General features: G+C 38.1%; 1 long non-coding RNA gene across 1 annotated transcript; it reads left to right on the top strand.

Moving 5' to 3' along the window:
• The first annotated feature begins 811 nt into the window (after positions 1-811).
• On the top strand, positions 812-11,386 carry LOC104215402 (uncharacterized). The gene is made up of 2 exons (XR_708176.2): positions 812-1,311; positions 1,412-11,386. It is a non-coding gene; the product is annotated as an uncharacterized lncRNA (long non-coding RNA).
• The last annotated feature ends 10,197 nt before the right edge of the window (positions 11,387-21,583 follow it).

The following is a 21,583-nucleotide window of genomic DNA, read 5'->3' as shown; positions in this document are numbered from 1 at the left end:
ATCAGGTAAAGGTTAAAATTACCTCAACAAGAAGGAGTTAGGCACTCTTCGAGGTCCACAATAGTGGGTTCTAGTTGAATTTTACACTATGTGGGATTGTTGAATTATAATTATCCTATGTGATCATATAAATTAAATAAGAGTACGGAGTTTAAATTTACGAGACAAAACAAAAATTTACCAGACAAAACAAATTACATGTGAGGAAACAAAGCAGATTATTATTAATAAAGATTTATACAATACTTGAAGATTACAATCATGCCATGCAACATAAATAATACTTCGCAACTCCCTTAAAGGTAAGAGTTGCTCATATTATTCAGCGGGCACATATTGTAGACATGTGATTTTTGACACTCCCCAAGATTTTTTATATTTTAGTATGTAAATATTTAATTTAGGCTTAATAGCGTTATTTTAATTAATTTTGACTCTTTTACTTTATTTTATTACAAGAAAATAAAAATTACAAAAAATAGTTTCATTAATGTTTGGTAGTCATTTTAATCTTGAAAAATACCAAAAAAATAATTTTGTTTTAATGGTCAGTCTTTATTTTAATAATTATTTTTATTTAAGTAGGTCTAATTAATATTTTTGATAATATTTCTATATAGATAAATTTTTAGTTAGTTAAGCTAATTTTAAGCATAGCTAGTCATAAAGGTCCAAGTTTCTAGCCCATTCCTTAAGCCTAATACCCAATACCCATCAAGCTAACCCTAGGGACACTTCTAGACTCTTCTTGGGAACAAAATAAAAGAGATCCCTGCACTTTACAAAATATCAGCCGCAATACACTCTAGGAAATCAGCTAAAATACACAAAAATATAAGACCAAAAGCTGAACCAAAAAGACCTAGACTGAGGGCGTCGTTTCTAACCTTGAAGACACCCACCCCATTCCAGCCTTCCACCATCTTCAGCACCACAACAACCCGCTGCCATATCCACCTCCCTCACTCTAAAAACCCCCAAAATTGAACTCACCCTTCACCACCAAGCGGCGAACCAAAATACCCCTCTTCTCCATGACCAGCATCTCCAGACCTTCATCGCCGGCGAGATTCGCTTGAAGCCTGTGCAAATTAACCCCATAACTAGGCAGTTACCATTCGATTCTCTGAGCTTCAACAGCCAAACCTCAAGATTTCTTAGAGAAGAACCTTCAGCGGCGATATCTCTTATTTTGCTTTGATTTTTTGAGAACGACTCGGACACACACACATTCGCACAAAAGCACACAGGAATACAGTTGCTTCAGTCTCGTTGTGGTGTTTCGACTTTCAGATTTGTTATGGTGTTCATGTAAATTTCAAAGTTTCGTTTCTTCTGATTTTAGTAAAAATTGACTCAAGTCTCGGTCATGGAGTTTTGTTTGAGTTTTATTGCTGTTTCATTGGTTCAGTGGTGACTGGTCGAGGTAGAAATTTTCCGTCGAGGTCTTGTTCGCATCTCAGATTCCGTTTTTGAGCCGAACTTCAGTTTGTGGCCGTTCTCAGCCTTTGTTTGGTTCTGCTAATTCTGTTTCTTTCTATTGAGGTATGTGTCTCAGTTTTAGACAATGTAATTGCTATAGTTTCTAATTAAATATCATGATATTATGTAATTTATTCACTGATGTGTCTGTTATGTGTGAGATTAGATATTTAGGTATTTGTTTGACTTTAAATTACTACAACTTTGGTTTGAGAAGTATGAGAATCATTTGGCAAATGAATGATCTTGTAAAGCTGGAAGTGGGTTTGGTTTAATTCAGTTTATTAATAGTTATAATTAACTCAATATGAAGGCAACTGAAAGTTCGTAGATCTGCTCATTCACTGACAGTAATGATCAGTTATCTTATATATAAGATTAATGAATTTTGATGTGCCAAAAATATTTTCTCCTGAACATGGAGTTATATCGGCAGCAGGGCGCATAGATAGTTTGGGTAAGACTATTGATTGATCATGCAATGTCTCACGCAATGCATAGTTTTCTTTGTAGTAACTTGAGATTTCAAGATCTGTGCTTAATAGTTCATGCAATAGCTTAAAAATGAATTCACCATTGGAAGAAGAAAACAGAATTAAACATCAGTTCTCTTACTTAATATGTATCATACAAGACTTTATTTCCTTTATTCAATACTGGTGTTATCTCCATGCTCAACTTCAGATTATTCGATATTCATTTTGGCACAAAAGAGACATTCGATTATGCACCTTCTTGGCTCTTGTGGCTAAGGCATAATCGTTTTAGAATAATCGAATCATAGACATCGTAGTGTGCTTCTGGCGCATTATAATCATTATCATGGCTATGGGTATGGTTCCCGTGACGTAGTTGTGATTTGTAATTTCTAAAATTCGGGTGTGCATTTCATGTGACCCGATTCTAATTTCCAACAAGTTTAAATAAAATGTATCGTGAACCGCGGATGCATTTCATGTAGCGTGGCTTACGATGTGTTTTAAATAACCTTGAATTTTCCTGAAATATTAAAAGCGGATAAAAGGTTAAAAAGGCACAATCGGTTTAAAACGTGCAAAAAATCAGATAATTGGGCTAATATTAATAGTTGAGTGACCGTGCTAAAACAACGAAACTCGAGAATGCCTAATACCTTCTCCCGGGTTAACAGAATTCCTTACCCGGATTTCTGTGTTCGCGGACTGTAATATAGAGTCAATCTTTTCCTCAATTCGGGATTTGAACCGGTGACTTGGGATACCATAAAATTATCCCAAGTGGTGACTCTAAATTTTAAATAAAATAATCCCGTTTCGATTGTCACTTAAATTGGAAAAAACTCTCTTATGTCCCTTCCGGGGGTGTAGGAATTCGCTGGGGATAAGAACCCAGAAATTCTGGTTCAGGGTTCAAGAATTCGAGTTTAGAATAATTGTTTTACTTGGCTTTATTTATTATCTGGTTTTATTACTTGTTTGGGCCTAATGTGCTACGTGTTGCTTTTACCGCTTTGATATTTTGTGAACTGTATATAAACTGCTACGGAACCCTTCTTCTCTCTAAGTCTTCTAAATCATGGAGGAGCGTACACTTCGTGCGACTTCTCTTCTGTTAGAGTCATCCCAAATTTTAGAACGGGGTTTGGACAAGTTGCAAAGCCGATGAAGCTTTTGTATTCCCGGTACGCTGCCCCTGGCTCAAGTCGTCCGCTCGGGTACACAAGTCTAGAACAAATACCCAGGTTTTTGAACCTAGAATAACTCAGCCTCATGTCGGATCCCTAGTAGGAACACTTGTTTGCATCACGTGCATTTAACTTTGGGGACTCAACACAGGGGTTGGGTCCGTCTAGGACAAGTGTACCCAAATTAAAAGACCATCCTGATGCATCTTACGTGCTACTTGTGTATCTATTTGTTTCAGCTTGCATGTTGACTGGCTTCTAGAATAGGGAAAGAAAATGAAAAAAGAAAAAGAAAAAGAAAAGAGAGTGAGAAGTAGGTATTTGAATTATCTTAAAACCTTGCCGAAATTTTGAAAAAAAGAAGAGAAAAAGTCATATTTTCCGGTTGCATCAAAACGGGCGAACTACGCGGGTCTGATTTTCACCGGATGTGAGATACGTAGGCAAACCTCATCGGTTCCGGCCCATAATTTTCAAAAAATCCAAAAATATTTTCCTTTACTTCCTCTCTAGAAAAGTCTTTTTTGAGACCCCAATTTTCAAAAAATCCAAAAATATTTTCCATTACTTGCTTCTTTAGAAAGTCTTTCTTTTAGACCCTAATTGTTTTTTTTTTTAAATATACAAAAATATTTTCTTTTAATTTTTTCCAAAAATCCAAAAAAATATTTTCATTCTTCTTTCAAAATTGAAAAGAAAATTCAAAATTTAAAAATATTTTCTTTTTTTAGAAGCATTTCTTTCATAAATTCAAAATAAAATTCCTAAAATATTTTCTTTCTTCTTTAAAAGTTTTTCTTTCGAAATTCCAGAAAAAAAAAAATCTTTCTTCTTTAGAAGTCTTTCTTTGCAAAAATGCTGAAGAAAAATCAAAATCCAAAAATATTCTCTTTCTTCTTTATAAGTCTTTCTTTCGAAAAAATAAAATAGAAAATTCAAAAAAAAAGTTAGTTTATTTACTTTATTCATGATCTTCCCGAACTACGCAAGATCTGATTCATGTTCCCACATGATACGTAGGCAACCCACATCAGGTTCGATCAACCATTGAAAAGAAAGATGAGAAAAAAAAATGAAAAAAGAAAAAAAATGAAAAAATATTGCTAATAATAAGGACCGACTGAGTCCATTCTAACATGTTTTGTTTTGAATTGTGAAGAAAGTTGAGGTGGTCGGTTTGTGGTAAGCTGGAAACACAAGATCCAAAGAAAAATGATAACTGACATCGAAGCTGTTACAAGTGCTCAAGAGACTCAGTGTCAGACGGTTCAACAAGAGGCTACTGTGTTTGAGAGAAATAGAATACTAAAACATCAAATGACTGAAATGTGTCAAGCAAGTGGTAAAGGACAACCTCGTCATGAGTCACAATTTGCTACACAGCAAGAGCAGTACCACTCTCCTGAGTACCACTCGTACTCGTTTGATCTTCCTGCAAACATTGAGAAGTTTGCCCGAAAGATGGTACAAGAAGAAATGACCCAAAGAGTGAAAAGCTTAGAACAACGGTTGAAAAACATGCAAGGGTTGACAGGTCAAAAGAGTGTTGCCTTCAAATATATATGTATGTTCCCCGATGTCCACTTGTCGCCTGGTTTCAAGACTCCCAAATTTGAAAAGTATGATGGACATGGAGACCCCATAGCCCACCTGAAAATGTATTGCAATCAACTGAGAGGTGCGGGAAGAAACGAAGAATTGCTTATGGCTTATTTTGGGAAAAGCCTTACGAGAGTAGCATCCGAATGGTTTTTGGATCAAGACACATCTCGCTGGTACGTCTGGAATGACATGGCACAAACCTTTGTCAATCAGTTCAAATACAACATCGACATTACCCCAGACCGCATTTCCCTTTCAAACCTGAAGAAGAAACCAAGTAAAAGTTTCAGGGAATATACCATTAAATGGAGAGAGCAAGCAGCTCGAGTTAAGCCACCCATGGATGACCACAAGCTAATCACTGTCTTCCTTTAAGCGCAAGAGCTAGATTACTTTCAAAACATGATGTCCGCAGTTGGCAAATCCTTCTCGGAAGCAATCAAAATGGGAGAAATGGTAGAAAATGGTCTTAAGACAGGCAAAATTATAAGTCAAGCAATTCTCAAAGCCGCAACTCAGGCTATCCCGATTGAATCCGATAATTACAGTGGCACGAATGAGAAGGATGAAGAAACCATGATGACAACAGGTTCGAGAAGAGGTCCCAGGAAAACACCTCGAAGGTATGCGCAGCCTCATCAGGTTTCCCATGACTCCCCTGAGCATCGCTATCCACCTCAGAACCCATAATACTTTGTCGCTCCACATCAGTATGTTGTCCAGCCACCAAAACACCCTAGAAAGCGAGCGCGAGCATCACAAAATCTCCACCAGCTTCCACAAAATTTTCAGGTACCCTATAACCCACATCCAGGCCAGAGGTATAGAGGGAAAAAAAGTTGAAAGATAATTTTACACCAATAGGAGAGTCCTATGCAAGCTTGTTTGAGAAATTAAAGCATTATGACATGATTGCACCTATTCCTACAAATCATGTGGATCCACGTGCAAGAAGTTGTGACCCTTCTAAAAGGTGTGAATACCATTCCAATGCCCAGGGGTACAATTTGAAAGCTGTCGGGATTTAAAAAGAGAAATAGAAAGGATGATCCAGTAAAACCTGATTGAGCTCCAAGATAGTGACACCCAGAATATCGCGCAGAATCCTTTACTTGCACATGATGATGCACACTTTGTGGGGATGACGCGTGGTGACAGGGAGTATGAGAATCCTCTCGAGAATTTGCTAACTAAAGTTAATGATTTTGAAATTGGACAAGGCTCTGCTGATTTTGATGAGCAAATTTGTGGCTAAATATCAACCATAGCAATTGAAAAGTCATTCCCTCCTCACTAGGAAGGAATCTTGGTAGCTTGTTTTGATGTTTTTTCTATTATCTGGGTTATTTCAGGGTTGTGATCCAGATTTTATTTGTTTTATTGAGTCAAATCCTTCTATCCCTCCATTCTGTTTGTGTGAGTCTTGTCTTTTTATTCTGTTGCTATTTTCATTAGCCGGGTTATTTAGGGTTGTAACTCGGATTTTAGGTTGTTTGTCTTGTTGTTTACTCAATGAAATACAATTTGTCCTTTTGTGTCATTCCATGCTTAGTTCTTTTCCCGCTAGTTTTAATGACATGACATGCATGCGGAAATTTTGGCCAGATCTTAGGAACTGATTTAATCTGGAATTCGATAACTAAAAAAATACTTTTGAGGATGAATAAAGAGTTGGAATACTTTGGAACTAAGGTCGAGTAAAATTCACCTTCAAATCATTGTGAATATCGGGTTTGAGGATGTTTAATCAATTGATGTTTGTTGGAAAGTTTGTCACTAAGGGATGAAAAAATGTCTTGTGACCACGGCACACCAAGAAGACAGACATGTTCGTCAATGCTGTGATCGCGAAAAGATGACATGTTTGACGTTCTTGAGGTTGGGAGGCCTTTTTTCTACTACCCAAACACTTTATATCCTTTGCTACCCCTTTTGAGCCTGTGTTATTTTCTTTGACCACCCTCTTTTGGAATCAAGTTTAGAGGCAAGAGTAAAAAAAAATGAAAAAAAAGAAAAAAAATTCATGTCCCAAGAGTATAAACTGGGGCAATTCTTAGAAAGTTCAAGTGAAAAAAAAAAGATTTGTCAAAGGTCCATGCCCTCAAAAATAGAAGGGGCAAAAAAAAGGAAAAAGAATAAAAAAGAGAAACAGAAAAAAGATAAAAAAATTTAGGTCAGATGTTTGAACTACGTTCGACCTGATTCCTTAAAAAAAAGGATACATAGGCAGCCTCACGATTCGGTCCAACCAAATAAGAATTCAAAAAAAAAGAGAAAATCCCAAAAATCCCCAATAGCTGAAACTGGGGCAGAGATTTTATTTCACTTTTGAAAGAGTCGATTCCAAGAGTTGTAAGTCCACAACCCCCTTTACTTTGAGTTTATTTTGAGCCTTCATAACGTCCTTTCTTTCCAACCCTATCCAAAATCCTTCCAAATTTACCTCCCGATATACTTTCAAGAATGCTAAGAGAAGCATGCAATGAGCAGCGGTTGTCACATGACGTAGAACACCGTCGAGTTTCTCACAAAAAGGGAAAGAAAAATGAGAGAGTCTTATTAGTGAAAACCCTCACGGGCACTGTAAGATGACGGTAAGCAAAGATGAATAAATGAGAGAGACTTGTTGGTGAAAATCCCTCGGGGCACCACTAGTCGAAAGTGAGTCGCGAAGCTGATGCAAAGAATTGACACGAACAAGCCCGACTTCAAAGCTCATAAGAATGGCAAAAGGAAAGATTGGATTAGTTTGATAGATCAGGCCGTTGAGTCCAAAATGCATGTCATGACCGTTAAGGCTAGCTATTGAAAAAGAAGAAGAAGAAAACTCATCCTTCTGTCCTTTCGACAGGGGGCATTTCTTATTAATATTGTTTCTTTATAGCATTGTGTCCTTCCCTATGAGTTAGTCCTTGTCAAAACAAGCAAGAAAAGATTTCAAAATCTGCTACCAGCTTTTCAGCTGCACAAAGTAAATTTGGCCAGTATACTCGATTGTTACTGTCAACGTGCCTTGATGATTCATGCAAAGGCTCCCCCAAAAGACTCTTGTCATTCTATTTGGCGTAAGCAAAGATAACTTGTGATTCTCTCTGACAGACAAATTGCTCAAAAGCAGGAAGTCATTCAAGATATCAGAAAAGGTCATCTAAGAAAAGATCTCCAGTTGGGATAATGCCGATTGAGCCAGAAATACAATGGTACCGGGTGTGAAACAATTAGGGTTGATGCAGAGCAAAAGTCTCTTGAAGCCGACTCAAGCTGATTGAGCAGAAGCCAAGCTGCCCAAGACTCAAGGCCACAAACCGACCACCATTTTCAAAACTGACAAATTTTCCTTTGTATGAAACAGGAACAAAGCAGTATAAGGAAAGTGATTCAAAAAGAGAAAAAAAATGAAAAACAATTAAAAAACAAAAAAGGGAAGAAAAAGGAAAGACGAGAGGAGCCGACAAAGGGAAGTTTCTCAAATCTTTGCCTTTATTTGTCTTGCTATTGTGCATAAAACTTGCCATTGATCTTCACATTTTTCCTCCTAGGATCAAATCTTAGTCTGATGAACCTTTCTCCTAAGATAACAAGATAGAGACCTAGTCTGATGAACTTTCTCCTAGGATCGAAGTCTTAGTCTGATGAATCTTTCTCCTAAGATAGAAAACCTAGTCTGATGAATTTTCTCCTAGTATCGAAATCTTAGTCTGATGAATTTTTATCCTAAGATAGAAAACCTAGTTTGATGAACTTTCTCCTAGGATCAAAACCTAGTCTGATGAACTTTTTCCTAGGATCAAAATCTTAGTCTGATGAATCTTTCTCCTAAGATAGAAGACCTAGTCTGATGAACTTTCTCCTAGGATAGATATCTTAGTTTGATGAATCTTTCTCCTAAGATAGAAAACTCAGTCTGATGAATTTTCTCCTAGGGTAAACGCCTTAGTCGGATGAATCTTTCTCCTAAGATACCAAAAAAAAAGAGAAAAAGGCCTAGTCCGATGAATTTCCTCCTAGGATTAACATCTTAGTCTGATGAATCTTTCTCCTAAGATAGAAAACCTAGTCTGACGAATTTTCTCCTATGATATTTTGAAAAAAAAAGAAGAGGAAGTTTGGATTTGAAAAAATGGGTCAATTTTTAGTTTTCTTAAGATTATTAATGTTTAGTTTTCCTGAAATCAGGGGGCCCGCATGGAGAATAGGGTGAGTTTTTACTTTAGTCAAGTTTAGTTTATAGTTTTCCTAGTCTATTCTTTAGTTTACTCTCATCATTGCATCAATAGTACAAGTGGTTTACAATTTTGCTAACTACTCACAAATCTTCCTAGTGCAAACTGGGGCAGAAAAAATTTCTTTTGTTTTGTCTGTTTTGTTGTAATCAGGCGCCCACCTGGAGAACAAGGGAAGACAACTCAAGTTTCTAGGGAAAGCAGTGTTGAAGGAAGACAACTCAAGTTTCAAGGGAAAGCAGTTTCGAAGGAAGACAGTTCAAGTTTCAGGGGAAAATGGTTCAAGGTGCAAGGGAAAACAGTGTCAAGTAACAAGAGAAGACAGTTCAAGTTCAGCAATCAGGCACCCACCTAGAAAAAAAGGGGGAATTCAATTCAGAATGCAATTCAGGTCAGCAACAAAAGAAGCTCGCGTCAAGAATGCGAGTCAGTAGTCCGAGATGATCAACAGAAGTTACTCACAATCCAAAATAAAAAGAAAAAAACAAAAGAAAGACAAGAAGTGAATCCAAATGCAGAAGTTAATGAAAGATGTGAGCTGCTCAAGACGTAGCTGAGGTCACAAGCTCTGCATGTCCCGTCTTGATTTGAAAAAGCTGAAGAAGATTGAACCAATACCTGCAGCTAACGAGCATCAAGATTCAAATCAGAGTCTGCATGAAGAACCAACCAAGACTCAAGATCAAGCTTCACAAGACTCATAGATAGGAATCTTGTAACTCATAGTTGATAGGCTTAGTTAGTCTTTTTCATTTTTGATTTTGATGTAATAATGGGACTGCGTACCGGAACCTCGGCGGAACGGCACCTCAATCGGCTCTCCACCTCGGCATACTTCATCACCTCATTCACCTCTGAACTACACGTGACCTGATTCCTTTATAGCCAAGGATATGTAGGCAGCTCAGATACTAAGGCTAGAACACATTCCCCTCTCTTAGTTTTAGTCTCTCCAAATAAGGGTCGGGTCAAAAACCTGTCTAGTCGTTCTTTGTCTGAAAACTCTTCCTGTTTCCAGTCAAAGAGGGGCAGTTGTAGACATGTGATTTTTGACCCTCCCCAAGATTTTTTATATTTTAGTATTTAAATATTTAATTTAGGCCTAATAGCGTTATTTTAATTAATTTTGACTCTTTTACTTTATTTTATTACAAGAAAATAAAAATTACAAAAAATAGTTTCATTAATGTTTGGTAGTCATTTTAATCTTGAAAAATACCAAAAAAATAATTTTGTTTTAACGGTCAGTCTTTATTTTAATAATTATTTTTATTTAAGTAGGGCTAATTAATATTTTTGATAATATTTCTATATGGATAGATTTTTAGTTAATTAAGCTAATTTTAAGCATAGCTAGTCATAAAGGCCCAAGTTTCTAGCCCATTCCTTAAACCTAATACACAATACCCATCAAGCTAACTCTAGGGACCCTTCTAGACTCTTCTTGGGAACAAAATAAAAGAGATCCCTACTCTTTACAAAAAATCAGCCGCAATACACTCTAGGAAATCAGCTAAAATACACAAAAATACAAGACCAAAAGCTGAACCAAAAAGACCTAGACTAAGGGTGTCGTTTTCTGACCTTGAAGACACCCACCCCATTCCAGCCTTCGACCATCTTCAGCACCACAACAACCCGCTGCCAGATCCACCTCCCTCACTCTAAAAACCCCCAAAATTGAACTCACCCTTCACCACCAAGCGTCGAACCAGAAGACCCCTCCTCTCCAAGACTAGCATCTTCAGACCTTCATCGCCAGCGAGATTCGCCTGAAGCCTGTGCAAATTAACCCCATAACTAGGCAGTTACCATTCGATTCTCTGAGCTTCAACAGCCAAACCTCAAGATTTCTTAGAGAAGAACCTTCAGCGGCGATATCTCTCATTTTGCTTTGACTTTCGAGAACGACTCGGACACACACACACATACGCACGAAAGCGCACAGGGATACAGTTGCTTTAGTCTCGTTGGGATGTTTCGACTTTCAGATTTGTTATGGTGTTCATGTAAATTTCAAAGTTTCGTTTCTTCTGATTTTAGTAGAAATTGACTCAAGTCCGGTCATGGAGTTTTGTTTGAGTTTTATTGTTATTTCGTTGGTTCGGTGGTGACTGCTCGAGGTAGAAGTTTTCCATCGAGGTCTTGTTCGCATCTCAGATTCCGTTTTTGAGCCGAACTTCAATTTGTGGCCGTTCTCACCCTTTGTTTGGTTCTGTTAATTCTGTTTCTTGCTATTGAGGTATGTGTCTCAGTTTTAGACAATGTAATTGCTATAGTTTCTAATTAAATGTCATGATATTATGTAATCTATTCACGGATGTGTCTGTTATGTGTGAGATTAGATATTTAGGTATTTGTTTGACTTAAAATTACTACAACTTTGGTTTGAGAAGTATGAGAATCATTTGGCAAATGAATGATCTTGTAAAGCTGGAAATGGGTTTGGTTTAATTCAGTTTATTAATAGTTATAATTAACTCAATATGAAGGCAATTGAAAGTTCGTAGATCTGCTCATTCACTGACAGTAATGATCAGTTAGCTTATATATAAGATTAATGAATTTTGATGTGCTAAAAATATTTTCTCCTGAACATGGAGTTATATCGGCAGCAGGGCGCATAGATAGCTTGGGTAAGACTATTGATTGATCATGCAATGTCTCACGCAACGCATAGTTTTCTTTGTAGTAACTTGAGATTTCAAGATCTGTGCTTAATAGTTCATGCAATAGCTTAAAAATGAATTCACCATTGGAAGAAGAAAACAGAATTAAACATCAGTTCTCTTACTTAATATGTATCATACAAGACTTTATTTCCTTTATTCAATACTGGTGTTATTTCCATGCTCAACTTCAGATTATTCGATATTCATTTTGGCACAAAGGAGACATTCGGTTATGCACCTTCTTGGCTCTTGTGGCTAAGGCATAATCGTTTTAGAATAATCGAATCATAGACATCGTAGTGTGCTTCTGGCGCGTTATAATCATTATCATGGCTACGGGTATGGTTTCCGTGATGTAATTGTGATTTGTAATTTCTAAAATTCGGCTGTGCATTTCATGTGACCCGATTCTAATTTCTAACAAGGTTAAATAAAATGTGTCGTGAACCGCGGGTGCATTTCATGTAGCGTGGCTTATGATGTGTTTTAAATAACCTTGAATTTTCCTGAAATATTAAAAGCGTCTAAAAGGTTAAAAGGCACAATAGGTTTAAAACATGCGAAAAATCAGATAATTGGGCTAATATTAATAGTTGAGCGACCGTGCTAAAATCACGGAATTCGGGAATACCTAATATCTTCTCTCGGGTTAACAGAATTCCTTATCCGGATTTTTGTGTTCGCGGACTATAATACAGAGTCAATCTTTTCCTCGATTCGGGATTTGAACCGGTAACTTGGGACACCATAAAATTATCCCAAGTGGCGACTCTAAATTTTAAATAAAATAATCTCGTTTCGATTGTCACTTAAATTGGAAAAAACTCCCTTATGCCCCTTCCGGGGTTGTAGGTAAAAAGGAGGTGTGACACATACTATCATCACCTACTACCCAATTACTATCTTAAAGTTGTTTACCTAAAGCGTTCTAGTTCAATTCTAAACCGCGTCCTATGCGTGCTTTACCCGTCTCATGCCTATGGTCCAGGAGGTTTTGGACCTACTACTTTGGTAATTCTTGACTTCCCTTAGGATGCTCAAAAATGATAAAACCTTGCGCACAATCAAAATAATTAGGACTGCACATAGTTAACAAATAAGGGCTCAGGTTGGCCTTTTCATATAGACATAGATACACGCAGGCAGTTATGAGTTTATGCTAACAGTGTTCTGGATTGTGGAGTAAATGGTTGTAGGCAGGCAGATTTGGAGTCAAGGTAAATTAAATTGTTCAAGACCTATAGTCATGATCTTTATGTGATTGATTAACTCAATAAAATCCTATAGGCAGTACTTCTAGGTAGATTATCTTGACAAAGTTGTAGATTATAATTTTTATTTAAGATAGGCATGATCTCTTGGCGATTTACATCTGAGCAGTGAGACCATTAAAGGCGTATAATTATTCATCTTTGATCCTATAGGCATGATTTCTAAACAGTTGGTATCTAGGCAACAAATAGCTAAGAACACGTACCCGTTTTATTTATCCCTATAGGCATGTTGTCTAGGCGGGTAGTATGATAAGAATAGCAACGACAGTAGTTTGGATTAATAAAATTGAGTTCCTATAGACATGACATCTAGGTGTAACAATCAACGAGTCTTATTTTAGTTCCTATAGACATGGTATTTAGATGAGTCACGTGATTGATAGAAGTATCAATGTAAACAGTTCTTGATTACCCAAACGAGATCCTATAGGCATGCTGTCTAATAAAACATAGAAATAGAGCATGTTGAGCAAGTAGCAAATAAAGTATTTAGGTCCTATAGGCATGTTTTCTACCTTTTCATTATGGAATTAAAGTATCCCAGTCCCCCAGTTTTAGTAACTCCCCATTATCCGTCATTACAAATTTTTATAGGCCCAATAAAATTAATACAAACACAAATAAATGACCACAGGCCCAGCTAGGATGATTATAAGCCCTGCATAGATACAAATTAAATCAAGGATTCTTCTGAGATTTCAACCAAACTTGGGGCCTCATGTGGATGAACATGCCCATTCCATAGATAGTTATAGATATGCTTCAACTGTCAGCACCAAACTGGCCTGGTAATAAGGCCCAAGCCAATGCTTTACTTTCCCATCAAATTAACCATTCAAGCGACAAGCTATTTGCTAAGTCGATTACGCACTTAGCTCTTAGGGTTGGTTCCTGTTTCAGAAACATAAGCTTTCCAAACCAAACACACACAGGCAGGATTACACAAGGTCTCAGCAGGCATAACATACATGAGATAGATACAAGTTATATTTCCTAGAAAAACTAGTTAAGAGATAGCAAGCCAAAGCTAAGCAGAATTTCCAAGTAAAGCATGATTTAGAATTAACCTAAAGGGGACTCTAGACATAAAAGTCTTAACAAGGAAATTTAGAGGAGTCATAATCATGAACACAAGTAAGCAGTAATCATACAGGAAGGCCTTATACATGGGAGCCTAATGAAGACATGATTACAGCTAACTTGCAGCCAAGCAGAATAACAAACAGACTAGTGCACATGGGGAAGAAATCACTTAGTTTGAACATGAGAAAACTAACATATTGAGTGTCAGACAGATATCAGTCATAGCACAAAGGCTCAAAATCTTAAAGAAAATTACAAGGACTCATGGTAGGTGAAAACATATCAACTCCAAACTAACATGTCAAACAAACATCTGGACTTATCTCAGTTGACCATATAAGAAGAATAGGCTAGATATATTGGAATTCATCCTAGAAGCCTTAAGCAATCAGTGAGCACATAACATTAAAGTTTACAAATAGCATAAAGGCCTAGTTGGGATAGTATTGGCATGTGGATTTATTATGAATTGACTCTAAGAAAGTAGCATATTGTACATGAAGGACTCAATAGGAATAATTCATTTGAACAAATTCTGGGCATGAATTAGTTTCTCACAAGAATATAAAATAAGGCATGGGCTCACAACAAGCATCAGGTAGCTATACATAAACATAATAGGCTAAGCAGGCTTAAGCTGGTCAGAAATCATTCAGGTTGAACACATATAATGGGCATACATTAAAGTTCAACAACGGCAAGGGAGCATATTAGGCTAAACATATAGATAGTATGGTCAATCTGTAGAGAAATAGCAGATTATGCATAAAGGATTCAGCATGAAGAGATTCACTAAAACAATTCTGAGCAAGAATATAGTTTCCTAAGGGGTTTTAGTAAAATAAGTTCATGGCCTAGGAAAGGATTCAATATTAAACGGCCAATATAGGAATTCAAGCATACATAAACATGATAGTCTCAAACAAGCATAACAACCAGAAATCTTCCAAATTGAATATACTAAATAAACATATGTAGACTTATATGAGTTCTGATGAAGGATTGCAGAGGAAATTCAAAGCAAAGGATGGCATAGTATCATATTGGCTTAGAAGAGTTCACATAAAACAGATGTTCATAAGCATGAACACTAACATGGGAGAAACATAATTTCAAGGGTCTAAAGACTAACTAGTTTGCATGTATAACAAGAGAATAAAGGAGAAAACGAAGTACCAGAAAAAGCGCAAGTATCAGTAGAAAAGAGAGAGCAACAGGACCCAAACCCCCAGTGCGTCAGAGTTCACAGGAGCTTCAAACGATCTCCAAGTAGTGCTCGCACTGGAAGGTCAATAGAGCAGATTCTGGTGGCCTTGGCTTTCAGCCGGCCATAATTAAGAGTTTCAGAATAGTAGAGAATGAGTGAAAGTGAGAAAATAATAGTAATGAGTGAGAGTGAGAAAATAATAGTCGTTAGGTCTGTTTTAGGGGAATTGGGGGAGGGGTTTATACAGTGATCGATTTGAACACAAAATCATGGAAAACAATCAATTTAAACATAAAAAGAAAAGAAAGATCTCATCCAATCAAAATAAATAAAAGAGATTAAGATATCAAACCGTAGTTGGGTCCAAGCAACTGTAAAACAAACTAGGTGTGCAAGAATCGCCCTCTTTCGAGTGTATATAGACAAAATTCCGTCTAAATCTTCGAGGATCAAAGTCAATCAGGTCCGATTTTGAAAGGCAGTACTTGCTAAAATTGCGCAAGTACTGAGTAACACCATAAACGCGTGAGTAGTAGTGGAATAAGGCAAGAAAATCGTGAGAGAATTCCATAGTAAAGTTGGATTCAGAGATGATTTGGGGGATACGGCGGCTAGGATTTTGTGAAGAGATGAGTGAGATAGAGAGAATGCAAAGGTGGCCGATTGGGGGAAATTGGAATTAAGGTTACATGCTTGGGTAATTAAGCGGGAGGGGGGAAGGGTTATGAGCCGTTGATCTCTGGGATTAGAGACAATACTGGGTCGGGTGTGAGGCGTTGGGTTTGATCTCGGACATTGGGTTTGGGATGCCGATGGGCCAACTAGGATGGGACTATTCTTTTGGACCTTAATTAGTCCGAAAATTAGCCCTATATTAGGTTATTATTTTAAATACACGAAATCTGTAAAATAAATTGTAAAAAATGACTATTTAATAAATAAAATATTATTTAAGAAATTAAATACTTAAAAAATAATAATTCAAAGTTATAAAAATGTGAAGATGCTATTTTGACATAAATAATATAAAAATATTATTAGTATAAGAATATAGGCTATTATCGCAGAATATTATAAAATAGTAAAAAGAGGAAAATATAATTATGTAAAAATAAAATAAAATATTATAAAAGATATGTGGGTTCAAATAATAAATTTGGATGATTAAATTATCCTGAAATAATTTGAAGGGATAACTAATAAATATTTGAATAACTTATATGCGAGAAAAATCAATTTTAAAGCTTTAAAAATTATAGAAAATACTTATATAACCCCTCTAAATTGGGTAATAGTGCAAAATGATATTTGAAAGTATATGGAATACCTTATAAAATATGAGGGCAAAATTGGGTATCAACAATTAAGAACTGGTTTTACTTGAATTTGAATGAGACTTATGTTGCATCGTCTTTGAGATGGAAGTTTTATTTCTACTTCTATATTGGACAAGTTTGGTTATTTTTTGTTCATTTGAAAATAGGTAAGTTAGTCTCTTTCGCAATTCAAAATTGTTTGGTTCCGATTCTTTTTCAGATTATGATAATCCAAATTTACTTAATACAATAGTTTCGCTCAATGAATCCTTGCATGTTAACATAACAAGTAATAAGCATAAATTAATCATCTGGTAGTCAGCTTATTTATGGCACAAAATATTAGGTCGTATCTCCAAAGGATAATTAAGATACTTATGTCCAATAATAATTTTGATCCTCTTAATCTTTCTGATTTTAACGACTACTAAGGCTATTTTCTTTTTCGAATAATGCGAGTTCTTTAAGGATGTAACGACCCGGTCGGTCATTTTAAGAATTAATGCCCCTATCTCTTATTAACTGCATTCCCCGTGTTTGTTTCTACTATTGCAAGTTATCGGGAAGGTTCGTTTTAGATTTCGGAATGTTTTGGGACACTTACTCCCTAAATGAGAGTTTAAGCTTTAGAATTTGGACTGTAGTCAGAACAGTATAAAGACGGCCTCAGAATGGAATTCTGTTGGTCCCGTTAGCTCCGTTGGGTGATTTTGGGCTTAGGGGCGTATTCTGATTGTGTTTTGGAGGTTCGTAGCTTAATTATGTTTGAAATGTCGAAAGTCAAATTTTTAAAGTTTCTGGTTTGATAGTGAGATTTTGATATCATGGTCGAAATGGAATTCCAGAAGTTGGAGTAGGTCCGTTGTGTCATTTGAGACATGTGTGCAAAATTTCAGGTCATTTGGACGAGGTTTGATAGATTTTTTTGATCGAAAGCGGAAATTGGAAGTTTTGGAATCCTTAGGCTTGAATCCGAGGGTGTTTTGATGATTTGATATTGTTTTGAGTATTCTGAAGGTTGGTACAAGTTTGAATAGTAGTATATGACTTGTTCATACTTTTGGTTGAGGTCTTGGGGTCCTCGAGATGATTTCGGAAGGTTGACGGAAGGATTTAGGAGATTTTGAAACAGCTTCAGCTACTGAAGTCTGTCATAACTGCACTTGCGGTTTGGGGACCGCAGGTGTGTGATCGCATAAGCGATAGATGAGCCGCAGATGCATCCAGGTGCTTGGAGACCAGAATCCGCAGGTGCGAGAGGTTGAGCACACCTGCGAGATCGTAGGTGCGGTAAAAGAAGAACAGGTGCGGAGTGGAATTTCGCAGATGACACCTGGGACAGCAGGTGCGGGTCCACAGGTGCGAGGAATTGGCCGCATGTGCGGAAACCCTGGGCCAGAACCTATATAAGGTTTCTGTCGCGATTTTAGCCTATTCTTTCACCACTTTTATCCGAAGTTTGAGCTTTTTGGGAGGTTTTTGAGAGAGGATTCAAGGGAGCTTCAAGGAGGTAAGATTTTTGGAAAGATATTTATGGAAAATAAGGGTTAAAATTGGGGGTTTAGGGTTTGAAATTAAAGACTTGGATTTGGGGATTTGAGGGGTCATTTGTAGTCCGATTTTCATGTGTTTGATATTTATAAACCCGTGAGAGTGTGAGGATTCTAGTTTTGCAAATTTTATCCGATTCCGAGACATGGACCCGGTGGACTTTTTTGGTGATTTTCTTAATTTCGCGTGTTAGCTTCGAATTAATTAGTGAAATAAGTTACTTGAAGTTATATTTACATTATGTAATTTAATTGAATAGATTTGGGCCATTTAGAGTTGGGTACTCGTGGCAAGAACGTGATATCGAGTTGATTGAGTTGGTTCGAGGTAAGTGGCTTGCCTAACCTTGTGAGGGGGAACTCTCCTTAGGATTTGGTATTGTTGATATATTAAATGCCTTGTACGTGAGGTGATGAGTGCGTACATGTGCTAATTGTTGAAAATCCTGTTTTCATTAAGTAACTATAATTGGGTTTTCTTCCTTATTGTACATTACTTGCAATTTAAGCCTACTGTTAGTTTAGGGAAGCATGTCTAAGTGACTTAATTGCTTTACTTGTTGAAATTGCTTTATTTGAATTCTGTGCAGCATGCTAGGGTAGAAATACCTATTTTACCTTAGTATGAAATTGGATTGAATTGAATATTCCTCATGTTGTTGTTGTGTGTTTACTTTGGTACTACGGGACGATATCTCGGGAGATCCCCCTTCTTGTTTACTTGGGGACTACAGATCAGTATATCGGTAGATCCCCCTGCACATTTATGATTGGGTCTACGAGACAACACCCAGTAGATTCCCCATACTGGATATTTACTTTGGGACTACGGATTTGGTATTCCGGGAGTTTTCCTTGCACATTTACGACTTGGACTACGGGACGATCTCCCGGGAAATCCTCTGGACATTTACGTTTGGGACTACAAGACGGTATCCCGGGAGATCCCCTGTTGCTATTTCTGTGTACTGAGTTAGATTCTTTCTGTGTTTTTATTCATTATAGACTGTTAGCATTTTAATTATATTGTCGCATTCTATATTGTTTTACCTTGTTTTTCATTTATAATCAGTAGGGCCCTGAATTTCCTTGTCACTACCCGACTCAGGTTAGGCTTGACACTTACTGAGTACCGTTGTGGTGTACTCATGTCCTTCTTGCGCATGTTTTTCATGTGCAGATCCAGGTTCTTTGGCTCAACCATACCATCAGTGAGGTGAGGCGATCTTTAGAGACTTCGAGGTATAACTGCCGCATCCGCAGACCGAGGAGTCCCTCTCTATTCTCCCCTCTAGTTTTAGCTCTCATGCATTTACTTTTGTTTAGACATTCTGGAGTTAGAACACTTGTAGTTATTCAACAGCTTGTGATTTCATGTGATTTCGGGTTTTGGGATTTGTTTTAGTTTGAGAGTTTGTATTGTCAATGCTGAGAGGCATTTTAAACGCTTTATTTATATTTATTCCGTAGTTTTTGGCTAGTTTTTATCTTTCGTTTCTTGTTCTGCAAATCATTAGGCTTACCTAGTCGTAGAGACTAGGTGTCGTCATGACAGTTTACGAAGGGCGAATTTGGTTCGTGACAAGTTGGTATTAGAGCTCTAGGTTCATAGGAGTCATGAATCACAAGCTGGTTTATTAGAGTCTTGCGGATCAATACGGAGACGTCTATACTTATCTACGAGTTGCTATGTAAGTGTTAAGAAAATTTCACTTCATTTGATTTTCTTATCGTGCGAGATTTTTGATATCACAATTCTAAACTTCAGTCTTCTATTCTCTCACAGATGGTGAGGACACGTGCTACCGGAGATGACCAGGCACCTGTGCCCCCTACTAGAGCCGTCAAAGGTCGGGGCCGGGGTAGAGGCCAAGGACGTGCCCGTGGTGTAGCCATAGCACCCGTGCGAGCTGCCATAGAGAAGCCACCAGCAGCTCCAGCCGGAGTTCAAGCATCTGATACGCCTACTGCTACTACTATTCCAGCTCTTCAGGAGACTCTTGCATAGTTCGTGAGCATGTACACCACTCTAGCTCAGGCAGGGCTGACTCCCCTTGCTGCAGCCACATCCCAGGCTGGGGGAGGAGCACAGACTCCCGCCGCCTGCACTTTTGAGTAGCAGGTCCAGGTTGATCATATCCCAGAGGTTATACGATACTGCATGCAGTCCCAGATCAGCCCGAGGATAGGGCAGCGGCTTCAGAGGATGAGCAGCGAAGGCTTGAGAGGTTCAAGAAGAATAAGCCTCTTGTATTTAGTGGTTTAGCATCAGATGATGCCCTGGGATTTCTGGAGAAGTGTCACTGTATCCTCCCCACTATGGGTATATCAGGATCGAATGGGGTTTCTTTCACTGCCTTCCAGCTTTGAGGAGCCGCCTACCAGTGGTGGCGTACTTTTGAGTTGGACAATCCAGCTGAGGCAGCATCCCTTACTTAGACTCAGTTCTTAGACATGTTCCTGAGAGAGTTTTTTCATCAAAGCCTTAGGGACGCATGGCACGTGGAGTTTGAGCATTTGCTCCAGTGCATTATGACTGTTTTGGAGTATTCTATCTGTTTCATTGACTTGGCTAGGCATGCACCATCCTTGGTTGCTACAGTTCGTGAGACGGTTTGACGGTTCATTGAGGGGCTCATTCCCAGCATCAGGTCTAGCATGGCTCGTGAGTTGGAGATGAATATTTCTTATCAGCAGGTGGTGAGCATTGCTAGGAGAGTGGAGTGTATGCATGCTCGGGATAGAGAGGAGAGGGAGGCCAAGAGGTCTCGAGAGTCAGGCCATTATTCTGGTGTCGGTGGTTCAGCTGTAGTTCGTCATGGTAGGGGTTATATGAGTCACCCCGTTCATTTAGCTCTTCCAGCAGCCAGTGGTATTCCGGCTCCTCCTAGACCTCAGGAGCTTTATTATGCACCTTTAGTATCTAGTGCGCCTCCTGCACGGGGTGCTTTCAGTGGTCAGTCCAGCAGACATAGCTCAAGCCATTCACATCCACCACGTCCTCCCAGAGCTTGTTTTGAGATTGGTGACACACGCCATATAATGAGGGATTGCCCCAGACTTAGGAGGGGTGCACCTCCACAGACTCCTCAACCACAATGTGCCCCGCAGAGTTCCCAGGCTATGGTTATAGCACCAGTTGCTACCCCACCTACTCAGCCAGCTAGAGGTGGGCGTCGGGGAGGTAGAGGTCGCCCTAGAGGGGGAGGCCAGGTTAGATATTATGCTCTTCCTGCCCGTACTGAGGTTGTCCCCTCCGATTTTGGCATCACATGTATTGTCCTGGTTTGTCATAGAGATGCATCGGTTCTATTTGATCCAGGCTCTACTTATTCTTATGTGTCCTCTTATTTTTCCCTGCATTTGGGCGTACCTCAAGATTCTTTGAGTTCCCCTATTTATGTTTCTACTCCTATGGGGGATTCTCTTGTTGTAGACCGCGTTTATTGGTCGTGTTTGGTTGCTCTTAGTGGTTTTGAGACCAGAGCCAATTTATTATTGCTCGTCATGG

Source organism: Nicotiana sylvestris, chromosome 6 (assembly GCF_000393655.2).
Source record: "Nicotiana sylvestris chromosome 6, ASM39365v2, whole genome shotgun sequence".
Classification (NCBI taxonomy): Eukaryota; Viridiplantae; Streptophyta; class Magnoliopsida; order Solanales; family Solanaceae; genus Nicotiana; species Nicotiana sylvestris.
This window is presented reverse-complemented; position numbering and strand designations above follow the sequence as displayed.